At 37.5% G+C, this 19,333-nt stretch overlaps 1 protein-coding gene across 7 annotated transcripts in view; it reads left to right on the plus strand.

Moving 5' to 3' along the window:
- The window catches only part of LOC132798626 (dual specificity calcium/calmodulin-dependent 3',5'-cyclic nucleotide phosphodiesterase 1), a 102,476-nt gene that overhangs the window by 22,438 nt on the left and 60,705 nt on the right, over positions 1–19,333 (plus strand). Inside the window, exon 1 of one of the 7 annotated variants that reach the window (XM_060810575.1) lies at positions 7,420–7,771. The exons of 2 other annotated variants lie outside the window; for them this stretch is intronic. The gene's annotated coding sequence lies outside the window, so the exon portion shown is untranslated. Of the gene's footprint in view, positions 1–7,419; positions 7,772–19,333 lie in introns of those variants that run through there. 4 more of the 7 variants (XM_060810560.1, XM_060810568.1, XM_060810591.1 and 1 more) reach the window with 4 other exon arrangements.

The following is a 19,333-nucleotide window of genomic DNA, read 5'->3' on the forward strand; positions in this document are numbered from 1 at the left end:
AAATATTTGCACAATGACTATACGTTTGAGCTGCAAGTTGGTGTGAGTGAGAGGCAGCCTAGTTGATGACACAACACTTGCAACACTTTGTCTCACACACACACACATCCATACACAACAACCTCACACCCACTACAAAGGCACAACAGCACCCACAACACACAGTGAACTCAAGCAACCGCAGGCCTGTTTATTATTTGTGGTCTTATCCTTTTATGGCATTTTTGTGGCTTCATTTTCTCCACACACACACACACAAACGCACACAAAATTGAATTATAATATTATTACATTTTTTTATTTCCATTCATTATTTCTGATTTTTTTCATTTGTTTGCGTTATTAATAATATTTAACAGCAAGTGCAATATCAATTTAATGGCAACTTTCGTACTAAGCTTGTTTAATGGCTGCAATTAAGATTGTTCTTACATGCAGCTGTGCCTGGGCTTAGCTTTAGCTACTTAGTTTGAGTTTGTTTTTGGTTTTTTCTTTCTTATATTTGTATTCTACTCTCTTTTTATTTTTTGTTGGGCCCTTGCTCAAGGCCAAGCCTTATCGTTGTTATCAATGCGTCAAACAGTCTGGCTGATATCGTGCCAGAGAGAGAGAAAGTTACAAAGAGAGAGTGTCGAGGACAGCAAGCGGTGGCCCATTAGCATTGACTCTTAACTTTCACATCAATTTGTGCTCTTTTCTTTAAATAATCTCTGTACTTTTTTAACCGAGCTTTTCACCATACAGCAGTTGCTTTAAGCTGTGGCTGAGCTTTTTTAGTTGCTCCGCATAAAGATAGATGGCGCCAGTAAAAGCTTTACAGTGGCGTCCAATATGTTGGACTTTTGTTTGAGAGTGTTACCACAGAAAAATTTAACTTAACATTTGAAAAATGCTTTCGTTTGAGGTCCATCAAAATTCTGAAAGCTGAATCACATATAAAACCATTGCCTTAATTATAAGTTTATGAACTAAAGAAAATTCTTAAAATATATAGCAAAACTATTTTTTTAAAGAGCAACCTTTATACCAATACTTTATTTATTTAGTGCATTTTAAGAATGAATTTAATAAAAATGTATTAGTAAATTTGTGATGTTTTAATTATAAAACAGCAACAAACTGTAAATTGTAATATCGCTTAGTATATAATTTAGCGACAAATCCGCAATAATCTTTTTACAACCGCGCCTCTACTTCCTGTCAACTTTTCAATCTACTCACAAGATAGCAACACTCCTTCGAGCTGTTGTCACTGCATCGATTAAACCGTTAGTCGCATTAGCTGTCAGTGATCGGTAAACGTCAACTAGGCTTAACCGATGGCCAGACTGCGATATGGCAACGCTGGCTCATTAGGCAGCCAAAAACTGAGCAAACAAAAATAAAAAAACACGTTGAAAGTCGCTGTTGGTCACAATTTGTATCGCTCGTTGATCGGTGCGTTTATTGAGGCGAATTTAATTGGCACAGGTAAACAGTCAGTCAAAGTCAAAGCTCCAAATGTTGTGCTACAATCCACCCCCGTCCCTCCTATGCCACTCACGCCACCTCCCCCTTTTGCCGCCCACTCGCAACACGCGCTACGCGGCGTGTTTTCTTGGCTGCCATAAAAGTAACAACAAGTTAAACGGCCGCCCGCCGTTCACAGATCCCCACAGACGACGTCATATGCACACCCTTCCCCCTCACCACTACACCCCTCTTAGACCACCTCTCTTTTATGTATGTAGTTTGACCGTTCATACGTTCGTTCGTTTCGTTGATCTGCGCATGCGTGGCGCGCATATTTCATGGCGAGGCGATAATTAATGCAACCAAAAACTGAAATACAAAGTGTCTCTTGTTGTTGTTGTTGTTGTTGTTCGTTGTTTTTATTTGTTGTTTGTTGCTGTCGTTGCCCAAAATTTTTATATTAAATTTGTTAGTTTTTCATACGCTGCATTCATAAAGTGCTTTGCTCGAGCATATTGTATTTTTAATGGGGTTTGAAGCAGAGATCAAAGTGATTTTGACTAATAAATGTAAATTGTTCTCGAGCACCAAATTAGTAGACTATACACACTTTTGTACTTAAAGAATAACTTAATACATACTATATTAAATATAAATGTTAAGAAATTAAATTAACCAAAGTGTGATCGACTTAATAATTGCTACAAATAAAAGAGTAAAAGAAAATACTTTGTGAAAGAATGTTATTGATTTTTTATATCTTAAATTTGTGAAGTTTTATAATTGTATGAATAATGTGATTATTTCTGATAGGGTACATGAACTATACCACAAAATAATAAAGTAATAATTTCTTTCTCAAATATTTCTCCCCTGGACAAAAAGATCGAAATTTTATTTCAATACTATAAATTTAAAAAAATCATAAACGGTTAATATCTAATCGGATGTGTAAACTAAATTGAAAATTTAATTAAATATACTTTTACCAAGGTATAAAATGAAATTTAAACTCCTTAAATAATCTCAGCTTAAACCAAAATTTAAATTTAATCTCCACTCAGTGTGTTTTCCCAAATGTACTTTTAATGCATTCACTAGTCGCAGTTAGTTAGTTAGTTAAACACGTCATGTTGATTTGGCTTGGCTCACGCGCTTGATTGCACAGGAATCTGTCAGCAGGTTTTTGATGTCGACGCTTGGTCAGATCGATCGATAGACCACAAGTCTTTGCTGTTCTCTCTCTTTATCAATCAGCATTATTCTCTCATATTTACCACACTTCTCTGCTCTTTTAATTTCTCACTCTCTCTCTCTGTCGGTGTGCAGTGGATGATTTATTGCCAGTCGCCTAGTTTGGCATTTGACGCATTTGTGCAACATGCGTTTTGACATTCAGCGCTGATTTGTGTGAAATTGGTAAACGACAAACAAGAAAAAATTGTATTTACCAAGTGTTGCCTGGGCATGTTCGCTTAATTAGATTCAATTTTTGAAATTCAGTTACAAATGCAGATGCAGATTTTTGATTTATTAATAACAGTGATTAAATGCCGGCCTGGCGACGCTTTTGCAGCTTTGCACCGAATTTGTCGCTGGCGCCTGCGGCTTATTTGCGTGTCTTTATCTCGGCTATATTTGCAAAGTCGACGCTGTGCGTGACACGCAATGCCAAGCCCCCCAATGGATGAGAATCGAGCGCTGTTTGTCCAGTTTTTGGGGCAGCAACGAGGCAGCGAGGCAGCCAGTCAGCCAAGCAGGCAACTAATAGACAAGCTGGGCAACTCAAAACAGCTTGGTCAACTGGCTGCAGTTTGTGGCAGCCACAGAAGTTAAACGACGCTTAAACAGTGCACATGCCACAAGCACAAACCTTAGCTGCACAGACAAAGTTATACAGATAGTAGTAGTGCTTCCCACGTATCCTCTGATAAAGTGACCAAACATTGCACAGGTGAGTCGTCCAATTAATTCGTTGTTGCTGTTGTTGTTGTTGTTGCCCGGAACATTGCTGCGTATGTTGCCCAATTAGCATTTGACTAATTGTTACTGCAGGTCCATTAGATAATCAGAGCTCTAATTGTATTGCCCAGCAGACATGGAACTCTCTATCTATCACGGACACAGACATACAGACAACTATGTCTTCCTGGCGCATTGCCATAAACATTTTGCTGCCATACTTGCTGCTCAACGTTGCGTATGAGTAATATTTACAATTAGTACTGAGCTGTAAATTGCATTACGTTGCGCCCAAGTTCCGTCGAACAAAATATTGTACGTAAACTTAATTACTGTGTGCAGTGAACATCAACTACAAATATTTCACATTTCATTCATATTTCATAGCTAAAGTCATTCTCACAAAATTGAATTCACATTTGCCAACACTCACAAAACTGTGCAAAATTGTGTATCAAAATGGTGAATTTATATTTTCGCATTTGAATTTGCATTTGAGTTTCAGATTGAGTTTCGAATTTGACATTTCGCCCACACTCGATCGCCTGCAGAGGCAACTTCATTAGCCCAATTATGCTGTCAAACAAGCTGGGTAAAAGGTTTTTTTGCATTCAAGCAAAACAATTTGCAAACGTTTGTCAAGAAATCCAATATATGAATTGTGGGATTTTTTGCTTTGTAAATTCATTTTAGATTTGTTTAGACACAGCAAGCAAATTGCTATGTTGTATTAAAAGCATTCAAAAATAAATAAAATCTAATTGTTAAAAACATACTAGAGCTGCATTTTCTTGTTTTTCAATTAGTTATTAGGCTTAAGTTTCTTCAACTTTAATTGATTCGCTTTATCTAAACGAAACAAGCTTGAGTTTCAGTCAATCGTTTGAAAGACTCTAATAATCATCACAAAAGATTTTGCTTGTTTTCAAGGTTCTCTGTCATCTTGCCACCTACTCATACTTCCTGTCTACTCAGTAGTACACTTGAGCACACAATCTGACAGTGTATTGAAGCATGCCACTGAGTACACAACAAAGTGATGATCTGATATAGAGAATACCTGAAGTAAATCGAATTTAATTTTGTGAAGAAATCGAAAATGTCTTTATAAACAAGAAAGAGCTCACTCGACTGTGAGGTATTACTATTAAAATTTACTGAATTAATATACCAAAAGATACTGAAATGTGTTAAAATCTATATTTGATATATCGATGTACTGTTACATATATACCATAAAGTACATAATTTACCAAATTGTTAACCAAAGTTACTTAAATTCGCTTTCTTAAATAACTTCTAAGATAACCCAAGATTTGATGGATATACTGTTACAATTGAAATATACCATAGTATGCAAAATAAACCAAATTGTCAATCACAGGAACTAAGATCCTAAAATAATTTCTGAAATTACCCATTTGTTTTTTAAATTAAATATTTGTTGGATATTATTTCTAACAATTCTAGTCACTCCAAATTAATTAATATTTAATGGATTTCATTATGAATCTATTGTGATTGCTAATAAGCAATTGAAGCTTCACAAAGTCCCTTAACTAAGAGTGTTCCCAGAAACGCTGAGCTGCGAAAAACGCTTTGTTTTTCATGCCTGGCTTGGATTTATCTGTAGCACACTTTGAGGCGTTGCTTAAGCGGATTTTACATTGTTGTAAAAAATTTAACATAAACACAGTGCACACTCACAAGGATAGCCCAAGACAGTTGTAGCTCGTCATCGTCATCGTCGTCATCATTGTGATGATGATGGTCTCATCTTTGCTTCAATTAATGCTAATGGGTTGCCTCTTGAGCCGCCGCAGCTTTTGTGTGCATTTAATGAGCTCGCCGAGCCATGCCCACAATTAATGAGAGCTTTAGCCGACGCCCCCAGAGCACCTAACAGGGCTAACACACACACACATACACACACTCTGGGGAGAACAGGGCTAAAAATGAGTGTACGAGTAATCTTATGTTTTGTTTTTGGCTATAAATATAACTGATTTCACGTTGTTATTCGCTTGTCTCTTTACAGGTAAGTCGCTCAAATACTTTTGCCACTTAACACAGCAGCGTCCCAAAAGGTAAGGCCAAAGGGGAGAGCTGAGCTGGCTGCTTACTGCTGCTGGGGCACGGAGATCAGCAGGCAAGACGCCTCTTGTTAGCTTCAATGTTTATTTTTGGGCATGGGGTAAGTCTCAACCACCCCCGTGTAAGGCAAATACCTGAAAATATCCTACGGAAATAAAAAATAAAGATGAGAGACCGAGTGAGCGCTAAAGATAAAAACACTTGTTCAACTTAAGGAAAACAGCAGTTGAAAATTGCTGTCGCTCACATTGTTGCTGTTGCTGTTGCTTGTTTGGGTCGCCCCCCAAGGAGGCGCTAAAGTTATTTTTTTTCTTTCATTTTTACATATTTATTCCTATATTCGTTCGTTTGTACTTATGTGCAAGTATGTGTGCGGTTGGGTCGTCCTTCCAAAAATTCTGCTTTTCATTTGTTTTGTTCGGTGTATTAGCGCCAACAAAAGCAGCAAGAGCAACAGCAACAGCAACAAAGGGCCACAAACCACAAAAAGTGGGTGGCAACCTGTTGAAGTTCCCAGACTGAGGCGCCAAAAAGTAAACAACAAAAACAAACGCTCCGAAAAGCAGCAGAGAGAGAGACATCGACAGAGAGAGAGAGAGAGAACAGAAGAGAATGAGAGCGTATGTTAACTCTGAGAGCAACTCAATTGCAAGTGCTGCAAATAGCGGGAAATCGCTTTTAGTTAAGACCACAGAAAAGTTTGCGGCACACGCTGGCAGCATGTCAAAAGCTTACGGAGCGTAAAGCTCAACAATGCACAAGGTGCTAATTTTAGATACAGGTTATAAGGCGTGATAAAAATGCCCAGGCCAAAGATATCACATAAAAATGATTCTATTAGAAAAACAGATTGAATTATTGATAGTATAGTAGATAAAAATGCAGATATTTTTAGCAATGAGTAGACAAAGAAAATGCTATCACCTAATATAATAATCAATCAACGGCAAAGCAATCATTAAACATGATATAAACATAAATTCATTTTTATGTGACTTTGTGTCTAAAATGTTATAGTTCTAATAAAACAACTATTAATTGTTATAAACATAAATTCATTTCACTAAATTTGGATTTTATTTGAATGCTTTATAAATTTTAAATATAAACGAAAAAATCAATTAGTTGTTAAAAACAAAATTCATTTAAATAATAATAATAAAATAAAATATTTAAATGAATAAAATTTTTAATTTATTTGGATACCTAAAATTTCACAGATATCTTAAACAATAATTAATTCATTTCATTTTAAAATATTATATTATTAATAATTGGCGTTGAAGTCAGGAAGATCTACGAAGAAATACATAAAAACTTAATCATGTATTTAAATGAGCAGCATACATTAAAAAGCATTAAATTTAAATATGAGTATATTAAACCGATATGAACTTGATGACATTTATATCTAGTTATAACTAGTTATTCACAGCTTTTATCCTTAGTCAACAACAAAAGCTAAAAGGTATAAAACTTGGCAGTGTCAAAAGCTTTTACACAGGGAAATTTGTGTGATGAAAATGTGTTGACAGCAGCTTTTCGGCATTTAGCACACACTCCTTCTCGCTTTTCTCTCTCTCTGCCTCTGTCTCCATCTCTTTGCAGATGTCTCTCTGCGGCAGGTTTTCCGCGCGCAGATTGAGAGCTTTGCTTTTGGACGGGTTATGGTGTGTGCTGTTGTTGTTATTTTTTTTTTTGTTGGTGGGATGTTAATGCTCTGCTCTGGCGCTGTCGCTGTCGCTGTCTCAGTCTCGGTGTCTCTGTGCAGTGCAAGTACGAGAGTCTCGATATCTGTTGTCTCTGTGATTCTATATGCCCACAAGTGGCCCGCTGCTGCTGCTGTCGCTGCTGCTGCTGCTGCTGTTGGCGTCGACGTTGTCGTAACTCCGAAAAATCCAGTTCCAGTTTATCCCCAGCAGGCAGCATGTGCGGACGTCGTTGTCGTCGTCGTCGTGGTTGTTGTCATTGTCGTCGTTGTCGTTGTCATAGTCGGTCTCGTCTCGTCGCCGCTGCTGCTGCTTCTGCTGCTGCTCTTATCGTAGTCGCGTCTTCTGCTTAGGCAGCATCAATTGGCCGCCGCGATTATTAGTTGTCTATAAAAGCGCAGATCGAATATCGTCGCGATCAACAAACGATAAACTGCAAAACAAAAGTTGTTTTGTTTGCTGTGCAGTGCAGAAATCGCATTCACATTTGTAATGCAAATCACAACGAAATCGTAATCACATCTCAACATCGAAATCGAATCGCAATTCAATGTGTACGAGTGTATTTAATATCCAACTGATTTATAATATTTTTTGTTGTATCCATTTACATTATTCATCGACATCCATCATTAATGCGATATCAAAATAAAAACGTATGCAGAATAAAAGCAAATATATACAGAAAATGTGAACTGTTATCTCATTATCAGAGTTTCCCACACCTTGTTCTCTGCAATTGCTGTTCTTGTTGATTAGTTATATACATTATTTCTTTCTGTTGTTGTTTATCGCTGGATTGTTGTCTATGGTTACCTTTTATGAGTCCGCGCCCATTTTTTTCGGCCTTACAACTTATGTGCAATGCAAGCATGAAACACGCAAGAGCCCCCGAAAGAAATGTGAAAAAAAAAATCAAAAACAAATCATGCAAGTTGTCAAAAAAAAAAAGAAACTTTCAAAAAGTTCTCACACAAAATTCTTGTTCATCAATTTCGTATTTGTTGGCTGATAAATGCTGCGCTTTATTTGCCATCAGCGTAATAATGATTTGAGAACCAGATTCGAGTGTGAGATATTATCAAAATTGCTAATTAAATTAATGGATGTTTGAGCATTGCTCATACGCCGCATGGCACGCATATTGTTCATTCGCCGCGTTTGCCTGCTGTCAATCCATAATAATTATTTCCCCCTCCCCCCATCCACCATCCACCATTCAAGACAGCCGATTTGGCTCATTTGACGTCATTATATTTTGCATATACATATATATTTGTATTTTGCCCAAATACTGAAAGCCATCAAATCAATTTGGCACTCGTCGCTCCATCAAAATGTATACAAATGATTAACATCGATTTACAACTGATTTTTATATGCACGTATTTACAAATCCGCGACGTCTGGCCGCCTGCGGGCTGCGAACTGCGGCCCCCTCGTCAAATCATAAATGTTCAACAGTTTAATGTAAAATCTCATAAAAATGAATACAGAGTAACCCAAGTATTCAGTACAACGAGTACTGCGCATTAAGAGGGGAGTTCGCGTATATTTTATCGCATAATTTGCAGCGTACGTGTTTCTATTGCCAAAAAAAAAGAAACACATACACGCATATAATTTTTATACTTATGTATATTTGCTGCAGGCGATAAAAACAAAAAGAAACAAAAAAGGGAAGACAGTGCGAAAGAGATGGCGAGAGAGCGTTACACGCGACTGAAACTTCCTCGTAGCGGCGATAAAACCAATTGCCCCGATCTGATACATGTATGTACTATATGATATAGGATTGAGCGAATTTCACATTACTCCATTAAGCAAATCATTGCACACATTTCTCGGCAACGCCAATAAACCTGTCAATGATTCAAACGTAGATATGCGTGCAGTTTAGAAACGATCGAGTTTGTTGAACTTGCAGATACCACGCAGACAATTAAAGAGCTGTAACGGTTGCTACATTTCAGTTTATTTTATTTTATTGGTTTTAATTTAATGCGAATTCATTTAGACAACAAATATGCAAATTGAGCAATTAAAAGAATAGATTTTAAAACCGCAGACATTTAGCCAACGGAAATGAGCTCATCAATACATATGATATTTATTAAAATTATTATTGGCGCATCAATATTAAAACATTTTAAGTATTTCCAACACATCGAGACTTTTTAATTATTCTTCTGCCCGCAAGTATTACACTAATTATAAAAATCCCTATAAAAGTTTACAAAGTTGTGTGTGGCTGACCGTTCGTATACTTAATGGCCAGTGGCACGTAAGCAAATAAATGTTAAATATTGGTATAAATGTTGCGCTGCATTTGACGCAAATTGTTTATACAAATCTCAAATTGTTGCTGTTGCTGTGCGCTACATTTCGCTCAGCATTTATTTTTTTCGCTCGCTCAAATGCAAACAAAACTAACAAAAACTACACCAGAGAAACAACAACAACAATAACAACTTCAAACGCTGATCAAAGCTAACTGCGCACCGGACGCACACGCCTCAGTCGACGTCAGCAGCAACAGCGACGCTGGCGCCAACGGCGACGTCAACGACCAAAAAAAAACAGTGTTGTAGTTGGCCCCAAACGAAATGCCGAAATTCACAACATTTGCATGCAGCCACACACACTAACGGATGCAGCAACAACAACAACAAAGATACAAAGATACAAAATGTTTATATCTTTTACGCCGCGGCGCACGTTTTAAACGTTGCGACGTCAGAAGTCCAAAACGAGAAAAATTAATATAGAAAAAATGAAATTAAAAATAAATAAAATGAAAAAAGAAAAACAATTTTGTTAATTGCTCGCATGGCAATTGTCAACTCGCTGGCCAACACACACACACATACACACACTCGCGTACACACGCCTCCCCGCCACAACACTTGTAATCCCTCTACGCACAGCGCACACAAAAGCTGAAACTCGAGTCTCAAATATATTTTGTTGTGAGTGTGCTGCGATTGCATTTGCAAAAATTTGTCAGTCCGTCTGTCCGTTTTGGTATTTGTAGTTACGTGTAGTTGTTGCTGTAGTGTTGTGTTGTCTATTTCTAATTTGGACTATTGTTAGATGGCGATTCAGTTAGGCAGCTGCCAGTTTGAGATGCGTAGCAATCTATGAACATGTTGTGGAGATTTTAAAGTATCTTTGAAGTGTTTCGACGACGACAACTACGACAACATTTTCAAGTGTTTTTCCTTTTTTTTTTTGTCGTGTGTGGCACTGAGCTCTAAGCTCAAGCAGCTAATTGACAAGCCCAGGGGATCAATTAAACCCAGATCGCGTACTAGGCATTTCACGTTTAGGCTCAGAGAGATCTCGTCAATTATTGTACACATACACACAGAGAGATATTCAAGTCGACTCGCAGCAATGCAATTGCCCGATTTTGGTTACCCTTTTGCGTGTTTGCAGTTTCATGTTCAACGACAACAACAACGCAAAAAAATGCCAAAAATGTTTAACCTACATTTAAAAATTATGAGCTAAAATTGCCAACTGCAAGATACAAGACACAAAATAACAAAAACTCATTAAATTTTATGCCGCATCCGTACGATGCAAGCAACAATAACATAACATAAAGATACGCGCACCAAAAGATACACAATAACAACAATGTATCGAGAATTGGGGGCTCCATCAATTTTCAATGCCCATCAGCAGGCGATGCGTCGGCAGGCGGCCCAAAAACTGAACTCGTTTCATCCTGGACACAACGCAACACAACCAACACAGCCACAAAACGGGACAACGGAACCAACCAGACAACAGGACAAACAGACAACAGAGACAGCCAGACAGACGGACAGCCGGACAGACAGAGGCAGAGGCCGAGTCAGAGGCACAAGCAATTTAATTAAATGCATTTTAAGCTTCTTTTTTTTGCGGCCACTGTCGCGTTTTCTTCATTTCATTCCACTTGCAGCGAGTCTCTTAAATGCAACAACTCATTGGCAGCTGATGACAAAGAAAACAGAAAAGACAAAATTTAAGTTCACAGTGTTTTTCTTTAATTTTGTGGAGCTATAAGATCCGACAAAATATTTGAAAATTTCTTTTAAAGCTGAGAAGTACTATTTGATTTAACACATGCGTGAAACCAGTCTTTAAAACAATCCTTTAAATAGTAATCTTTAATACTGAAACCAAGATTTTTGACAATAGAAGCATAACATACATGAAATTTAAAATATTAAGCAGCTTCTTCTTAAGTAAATATTTCTTAAAGAGGTTATTTGTAATATATTTAATTCAATTTATAAAAAGAATCTGTTCGGTCTACCTTATTTCATGAATCAAATTAAAATGTTCTGTAGAAGTATTTTAGCACACTTGTTTATTTGTAACCGAATGTTTTATTTTTTAATTGAAGTAGAAGTATTTTAAACACCGTTTATATGTAGGCTAATATTTTATTTTTTGAATTATTAGACTATTTATAACAAGTATATTAAAACACTTCTACTTCAGTTTTATTTTTTGAATTTGACTAATGTTTATATCATCTCCCTCTTTCTCAACAACTCAATTGCAATCATCTAGAGTATTGAACTGATCGACTTGCCATAGCTGTGCTTCAAATCGCTCGCATTATCATATCTCCATCGCCTTTTGGTCAAGTGCAAGGCACTCAAGAAATCACCCAAAAGCAAAGATAAAAAAAATATATGTATATGAAAAGAAATGAAATGTTCAAACCAGTTTTGTGTGTGCTGATGACACCCGAAAAGAAGCCGATTCGCGGTCTCAATAATTTTTATCTCATTCGTTTTTGTATTTTTGGTTTTTTGTTGTGCTGATGTTTTTGGGCGAGACCACTCGCAGTGTGCTTTCAGAAATGTCTTAAATGATGTTAACGATGCCCTTTGGGTGTTAATTACAAGTACGATTTAATCTGGACAATCGACTGTCATTAACTGTAGCTGAATGATCCGCAAATGTGCTAATGAAACTGACAGACCTTGAAATCTACAACAACAACAAGAACATATTCGCATGGAAAATTTGTGAAAAATGTTGTGTTGAGAGATGATGCAGAGATTCATTGATTCAATTAGCCTGTCACAACAGCAAACAGGCCGAATGTCGCCTCATATTCACAGATATTAAAACGAAATAGCGAAATGAAAGAAGATAAAAAAAAACACAAGTTGTTTATAGATAAATATAGACGCAAGAGAGAGGCGCGTATTAGTCTGAGAAGCAAAAAGAAAAACAGCTGAACTTTTCATTTATTTATTTTCTTCTTTTTCTTTCGTTGCCCACAAAAAGCACAAAACACAAAAGCCAAAAACCAACAGCAGTTTGTTTGGGTTGCCAGAGGCTTCGTGTGTCTCTCTTTCTCTCTGATGTGAGGGAGACAGTGTTTTGGCCAATGTTCGGAAAATTCACTCAAAAATTAAACGCGCGAGCAATTTAATCTGTTCTTTCACCTCTCCTCCCGCAATTCTTGGTATTGTTGTTTGCTTGTTTTTGCTTGTTCTGGGTGTAAATGCGGCGGCTTTTGTTTCTGTTGTTGTTTCTCTGCTTCTGTTTCTGTTTTGTTGCCGCATTGTGTGAATGTATGTGTGTATTGTGCCCGCTTATTCCTTGCCTTTGTTTGTGGGCAGAGGAGCAATCGAAATGAGTGACAGCATAACTGACTACTATAAAAATTAAACGCCACTTTGAGCAAATTTGATTGACTGACACAAAGCCTTGCCAATTTGGGCAGGTGTCACCAGGATTCAGATCGAAATGTAGTTACTCGACGGCCGCATGCACTTTTTCGATTTCATTTCACACACAAAAAAAAGGGTGACATTTTAAGCCATATGTCAGCAAAAAAGGCAGCCTGCATTTATATAATTTTATGGCTCTTAAAAAATAAAAATATGGAAGACGTATTACCATAACTGAGTGAGTTCGACTGTGATATACCCGCTACTCATTCTGTATGAAAACACAATGTAAGGGAGAAATACTAAAAAAAAAAAAATACCGAAGGTCATATTTCGTATATCGATAAAGTACTATTTTCGAAATATACCATAGATTTTGAGTTGCGTGCATAATAAGACGTGTTAATGAGCTGAAAATATGTTATTAATAATTTCAATTCATAAATTACTCATATCTAGTTCTAAAATAAAAGTTTCAATTCAGACAATAAAATTTGCAAACACTTTATTTTAAAAGGGTTGTTAATCAAATCAAACAATTCAGAGTTCTGTTTAAATGGTCTTTTTATACCCGCTACCCATAGGGTAGAAGGGTATTATAACTTTGTGCCGGCAGGAAATGTATGTAACAGGTAGAAGGAGGCATCTCCGACCCTATAAAGTATATATATTCTTGATCAGCGTCAACAGCCGAGACGATATAGCCATGTCCGTCTGTCAGTCGGTGTGTCTGTCCGTCTGTCCGTCTGTCCGTATGAAACACTGGATCTCAGAGACTATAAGAGATAGAGCTATAATTTTTTTTCGACAGCATTTGTTATGTTTGCACGCAGATCAAGTTTGTTTCAAATTTTTGCCACGCCCACTTCCGCCCCCGCAAATCAAAAAAATCGAATAACAAGCGTAATTTTAAAGCTAGAGTTCCGAATTTTGGTATATACAATAATAACTATAGTATTTATGATTTCTGAAATTTTGGTTGCGATCAGATAAAAATTATCGAAGTTATTAAAGAAATACTTTTGTATGGGCAAAAACGCCTACTTACTAGGGGTCTTAGTTGCTTTGGCTGACAATCTGGTATATTGTGCTGTCTATGGTATATTTTGAATACGGTACTATGTCGATATACCAAATATACCATTCGGTATATTTTTAGTATTTTTGCAGTATATTTGGTATATTTTGAGAAAATACCGCAAAATATATTTCTTTTATTCAAAATGGGTAGCGGGTATCTCACAGTCGAGTACACTCGACTGTAGCTTTCTTACTTGTTTTAAGTTAAATCTAGAAAAAAATAGCATTTACATATATGTATTTCATACATTTTTTAATACAAATACAAATCATTGCAGTTTAAAGTTCAGTTAAAATGTTTCTCTTCAATTAAAACAACAAAATAAACAAATAAATTTAATTTCATACATTTTTTAAAACAAATAAAAACCCTTGGCGTTAAGTTACAAGTTAAAAATAAAACTCATTATAGTTCAGAGTTCAGTTCACTCTTATTTAAACAAATACGTTTTATTCAATCATTTTTAAAGACAAATAAAAAGTCATTACAGTACAGTGTTACGTTTACTTTAATTGTTCAGCAAAATCTTCTAGCCAACACACAAGAGAGAGAGATAGAATGTGCAGCATGTTACAAATCCTTTACAGCCTTTGATGGCATTATAAAAATGCCAGAAATATACTGCACACAGTACAGCATTTAATAAGCTTGGCGATTAGCCAGATCTGTTGTCGACAGTTTCACTCAATCTCTAAGCTCTTCGCTCGCACATTCGAAAGACAGCTCTTGGCTTCGAGCTAATGCTGGCATAAGTTTTTGTGGGCCGCCTCCGTTTAGGACATTTGTTATTCCGTTTGTGCTGCGTGTGGTAGATTGAGCACTGAAAGTTGTGTGCTAAATGAAAGGCGCAACGAAATAAAACGAAACGAATTTCAGAAACACCTGTCCGTCGTATACAAGTAATAATGGCAGGACACACGCTTTAATCCCTCCGACAGGCGTGAGTTGCATGACAAACTTTGATTAGCTGTTCGCTTTAGTCGCTGCTGTTTGCTGTATACATAAATGCAGGCCTAAATAGCAGTCGACAGTCGTCAGTCGTCAGTCGACAGGCAGGTTATAAAGACAGCTCTTTAATGATGAATCGCTTTTTTAAGTTCAGGCGAAAAATGAAATCTCCCCATTGGCCATGGTTAAGTGACTTAAGTGCCGTCAAGAACTTTTTTCTCACTCTTCTCTTCTCTTGCTCAACGACTTAACGCTCTTTGTTTTGTTGTTTATGTTCTTGTAGTTGTTGTAGTTGTTGTTGTTGCTGCTGTTACTGTCGACGGCGTTTATCTAATCAATAATCGCAAAAAATGTCAAAATAGCAAACGTGCAAAATCTGTGGGGACAATGACAGTGACAAGGACGAGCCTCAATCTCGTCGCCCCAAATCCCCCAAACAGCCGAGTTCTAGTTATGGTTGTGTGAACGAACGTGCTTGGGCCTTAAAAACAAACTAAACCAAACACAAAGCGCAGGCAAAAACAAAACAAAAGTTCATTCGCGTGCACGTGTATGTGTGTGTGGGTAAAAAACTTTTAAGCAAACAATTGTTGGGCAGCACTCGACGGCCTAATAAAATCAGCACACACACATACACATAGGACGAAAATCACAATGATAGAAAGAAAGAGAGAGGGAGAGAGAGAGTGGGAGGAAAAGCTAGTCGAAAATTGACAGAATTGACGGCCCTGCTGGTTCGTTGGATAATAATAACATTTGGTGGCGCTTTCGCACCAACGAAACTTGATCAAGCTATTTGCCCGCGACGCATATTGATGTCTACTATGCTGTGCCCTGCACTGAAATTTTAGCCGCTTAATGGCAGCACCGATGTCGCGTTGTCGCGTTGTCGCAGGGCGACGCAATTCGGACACATGTCAGGTCTCGGCAAACAGCCGCTAAGTGGATGCTGTGGCAGAGCGCTTCGGTCGTCCTTTTTTGCATTTTATGGCATAATCATTTTATGCAGGTACGACAAACGACTCATTATGGTGCTGTCAACAACGACCTGAGCTAGTAATAGAAGTAAAATGTGCTAATGAAGTATGGCACAAGCCATAGCCAAGCGCTTGTTGGCGTTGGTTGTCTTGGCCATAACTTAACTAGAGCAAAGTTATTTAGCGCTGTCTGCAGAGAAGTTTTTACCGCATAGCCGGGTAATAAACGACACCATTTATTAAATAAAATATGCTTTAAAATAATATTTAATTAAATCACAAAGTGTGTTGGAAAATTACTCGCATAAAATTTAATTAAGAGTACACATCAAGTTTTTCATTTGATTAAAGTAAACTAATCCTTTTCACAGAACAAACATCAAAGCTTTGAACTAAACTTTAAACCTTAATACCATTAACTTGGTTTCCAGCTTCAATTTGCTTTGCCAAAAGTACAATAGCAGCAAATAGCAAATATTACGTATACGTATACGTGATACGCTTTGTACTTGCTGCACCATTGCCAAACAATTCAAACTACATTAGTGGGTATTAAATCAGGTACTTTACTTTCCCTCTCTCCCAAATCCATTTATGCGCTTAGTTATAAAGTACCATCAACCAAACTTAAATTACCAAATTACGCATACGCAGACGAGCAAAGCTTAAATGGAATATATTCGTATGTGTTTCTGATACTGAGGCCCATAGAAGTTAATGCAGCCCCAGCTTGAGTACTTTACAACTCAAATAGAATAGAATCAACTTGAGCAACATTTATTTTCGCCAACTGATGCACTTGGCTAGCAATATGTTTGCTGCCTTAAATCAGGGCGCCATAAAGACCAAACACAAATAGACAAAACACACAACACACACATTCGTGCACACGCTTTGCCAAAAATCAAAAACTTCAGAATGCCTTTTTTTGTATGTACCTCCCCAAAACAAAAAAACACATAGAGACATACTCAGAGTTTGGTTGCCAACTTTTTGCTGACAATTTGCAACTTTTTTTGTGTTTTTTTTTGTGTGTTGCTTCTCAACGATATTTTCATTCATTGCCCTTTTGTTATTGTTATTGTTTTCGTTTTTGTTACTGCTGCTTGTTTTTGTTTTTGTTGTTGTTGCCCCCAAAATGGTTTCACATTTCAGCGCGCCTAGAACTATGCAACATTTTGCTTGGTTGCCTGCCAGTCGCAGGCTTTTAAGCTTGCTGTGTTTATTTCCCTCTCTGTCTCTTACTCCCTCTCTCCTTGATGTGTTTCTTCGTCTCCTGCGCTGCGTCCTGCGTCCATCCAACCAAACTGTTTGGGTAAACACATTTAAAATTTTCGTTTTTCGTATTTTGACAGTGAACTGCACAATCCGCAAATTTGTGGCAAGCCAATGTGCCCCTTGCCTTATGCTCATCCCACTCGCCTTTCTCTCCCTTTCACTCTTTGTCTCATTAAAGGTCTTGCTCATTATGCCGGCTTTTGCATATCTGCCAGCCCATCCATATACTCTATGCACACAGCTCGCCATTTGTAATCATTAGCTCAAGCTGTCTATTTTCATACGTTTTAGTTGCTTGCCATCAACTTTAAATTGCTTTCGCCCAAAACAGCAACATTTCTGACATTAATAGTATTTTCATTAGTTTAAGTTAAGCTTCTATCAAATCTTTAATAAGAACTTAGCAGCGTTTAAAGTTTGTTATTTATTTGGCAACTCAATCTGAAACATCTTCGTCACTTGATTGCCCTGCGGAAAGCGTAAACAATATTCAGCAAACATTAAACAAAAATCTCCACAGCTCTCTCTTTTTTCTTAAGTAGGCAACCGAAGGCTCATTGCACAATTTGCGCGCACAGTTTTGACATTTTCTTGTGCTTGCTTTTTGCTTATAAACTTTGCGGTCGGCGGTTTTTGATGCCACTTTAATTAGCTAAACTTTCTTTGCGGCGCGACAGCTGCCCTCGCTTCTCGTCTATCTTGAGAACTGAGACAGGTGGCTTCGCATTTGAATTGCTAATCATACTGTTGATTTAATAAGAAAAGCACCAAAACCAAAAAACGAAGAAATACGAAACAAATACACGACTAAGAAGTTTTTAATGATGCTGCAGCCAAAGTTTTACATTTTACAATCAGCAGACAAAAAAAGAAATAAAGAACTGTAAGAAAATTTAGAGAAGAAAGGGAAACGCAACTGTAATTTGCTTTTAATTAATGCGTCGAAACCGGCTGCCAACTGCAGCGCCAAAGTTTGGTTTTATTTTGAGCTGCCCTTTCGCAAAAAGCTGTAAAGCCGTGCAAGGGATTTGTCAAAAACTTAGTTGAGGATTTTGGAATTTGGATTTGGATGGCTGCCAAACAGGCCATGGCGAGCCAGTTTTCGCTTCCCACCAGACGATAAACCTGTCAAGGCGTCAAATTCTCTCGCCTTCTCTCTCTGACTTTCTAAGGCAGTTTTCTAGCCAGTTTGGTTTATAGAAATTGTGCATTGAAATGGAAATGTGCACATTAAACACATGCAGCACAGAAGAGCAAAGCAACCAAAGTGTTGCTTGCATGTATATTTGCCATACATATATAAACACACACATTTTGGTGCTCGACTATAAGTTTGTTGCATACTTTTTGGGGCAGGCGTCGCAAGGCGATGTTGCATACAAAAAACGACTTTGAACGAATATTGAATCAATAAAGCATGCTCGCAAGCAAATAAATTAAGTAAATCGCCTTAAAGTATGCTGTAGAAATTTCAAGCACATGATTTTGGCAGCTCAATGATTAAAGCAAATGCAAGCAATTATATTCCTTTTTCGATTGTAATTTTCAAATGATTTACAATTGAATTACACAAAAATGCCTTGCGTACGTGACTCATACGTTTGATTGTTATTCCTAGGCCTTTTAATTGCATTCCAGCACAGCTTATGTAATGTGTGTGTGTGTGAGACTTGAGTCCCCCCACCGACAAAAGTCACAACATGGCTCTGCTTTCAGGGCCTGTCGCTAATAAACTTGATAAATGGCAAATGGCCTGGTGTCTCGGGGTCCTCTGGTGCTCGACATGAAAACCTCTGTGCGTCATTTTGAATTTCACGCCATTAGAGAGAGATGTGTGTATGTGGGGCAAATGTAGCCGTAAGATTTGAGAAATGGCGCATCATTAGACTCGAGACAGGCCAAGTGGTGTCGAGTGTCGACTGCTCTCTCTCTGTCCCTTTCGACTGATTCGGCAAGTCATCAGTGAATGGAGGAAAAGCGAGATGTTTCTTCGTATCGTTTTATTTACCCCAAAAAACAGTCACAACATTCGTTGTGAAAGTGTGTGTGGCAAGCGCAAATACACAACAAATATGAAGCGTATTGCATAGCAAAAAAAAATGAGGGAAAGAAACGTGAACAAAATAAGCGTGGGCGTTGGGGCGT

The sequence above is a fragment of the Drosophila nasuta genome, chromosome 2L (genome assembly GCF_023558535.2).
Source record: "Drosophila nasuta strain 15112-1781.00 chromosome 2L, ASM2355853v1, whole genome shotgun sequence".
NCBI lineage: Eukaryota > Metazoa > Arthropoda > Insecta > Diptera > Drosophilidae > Drosophila > Drosophila nasuta.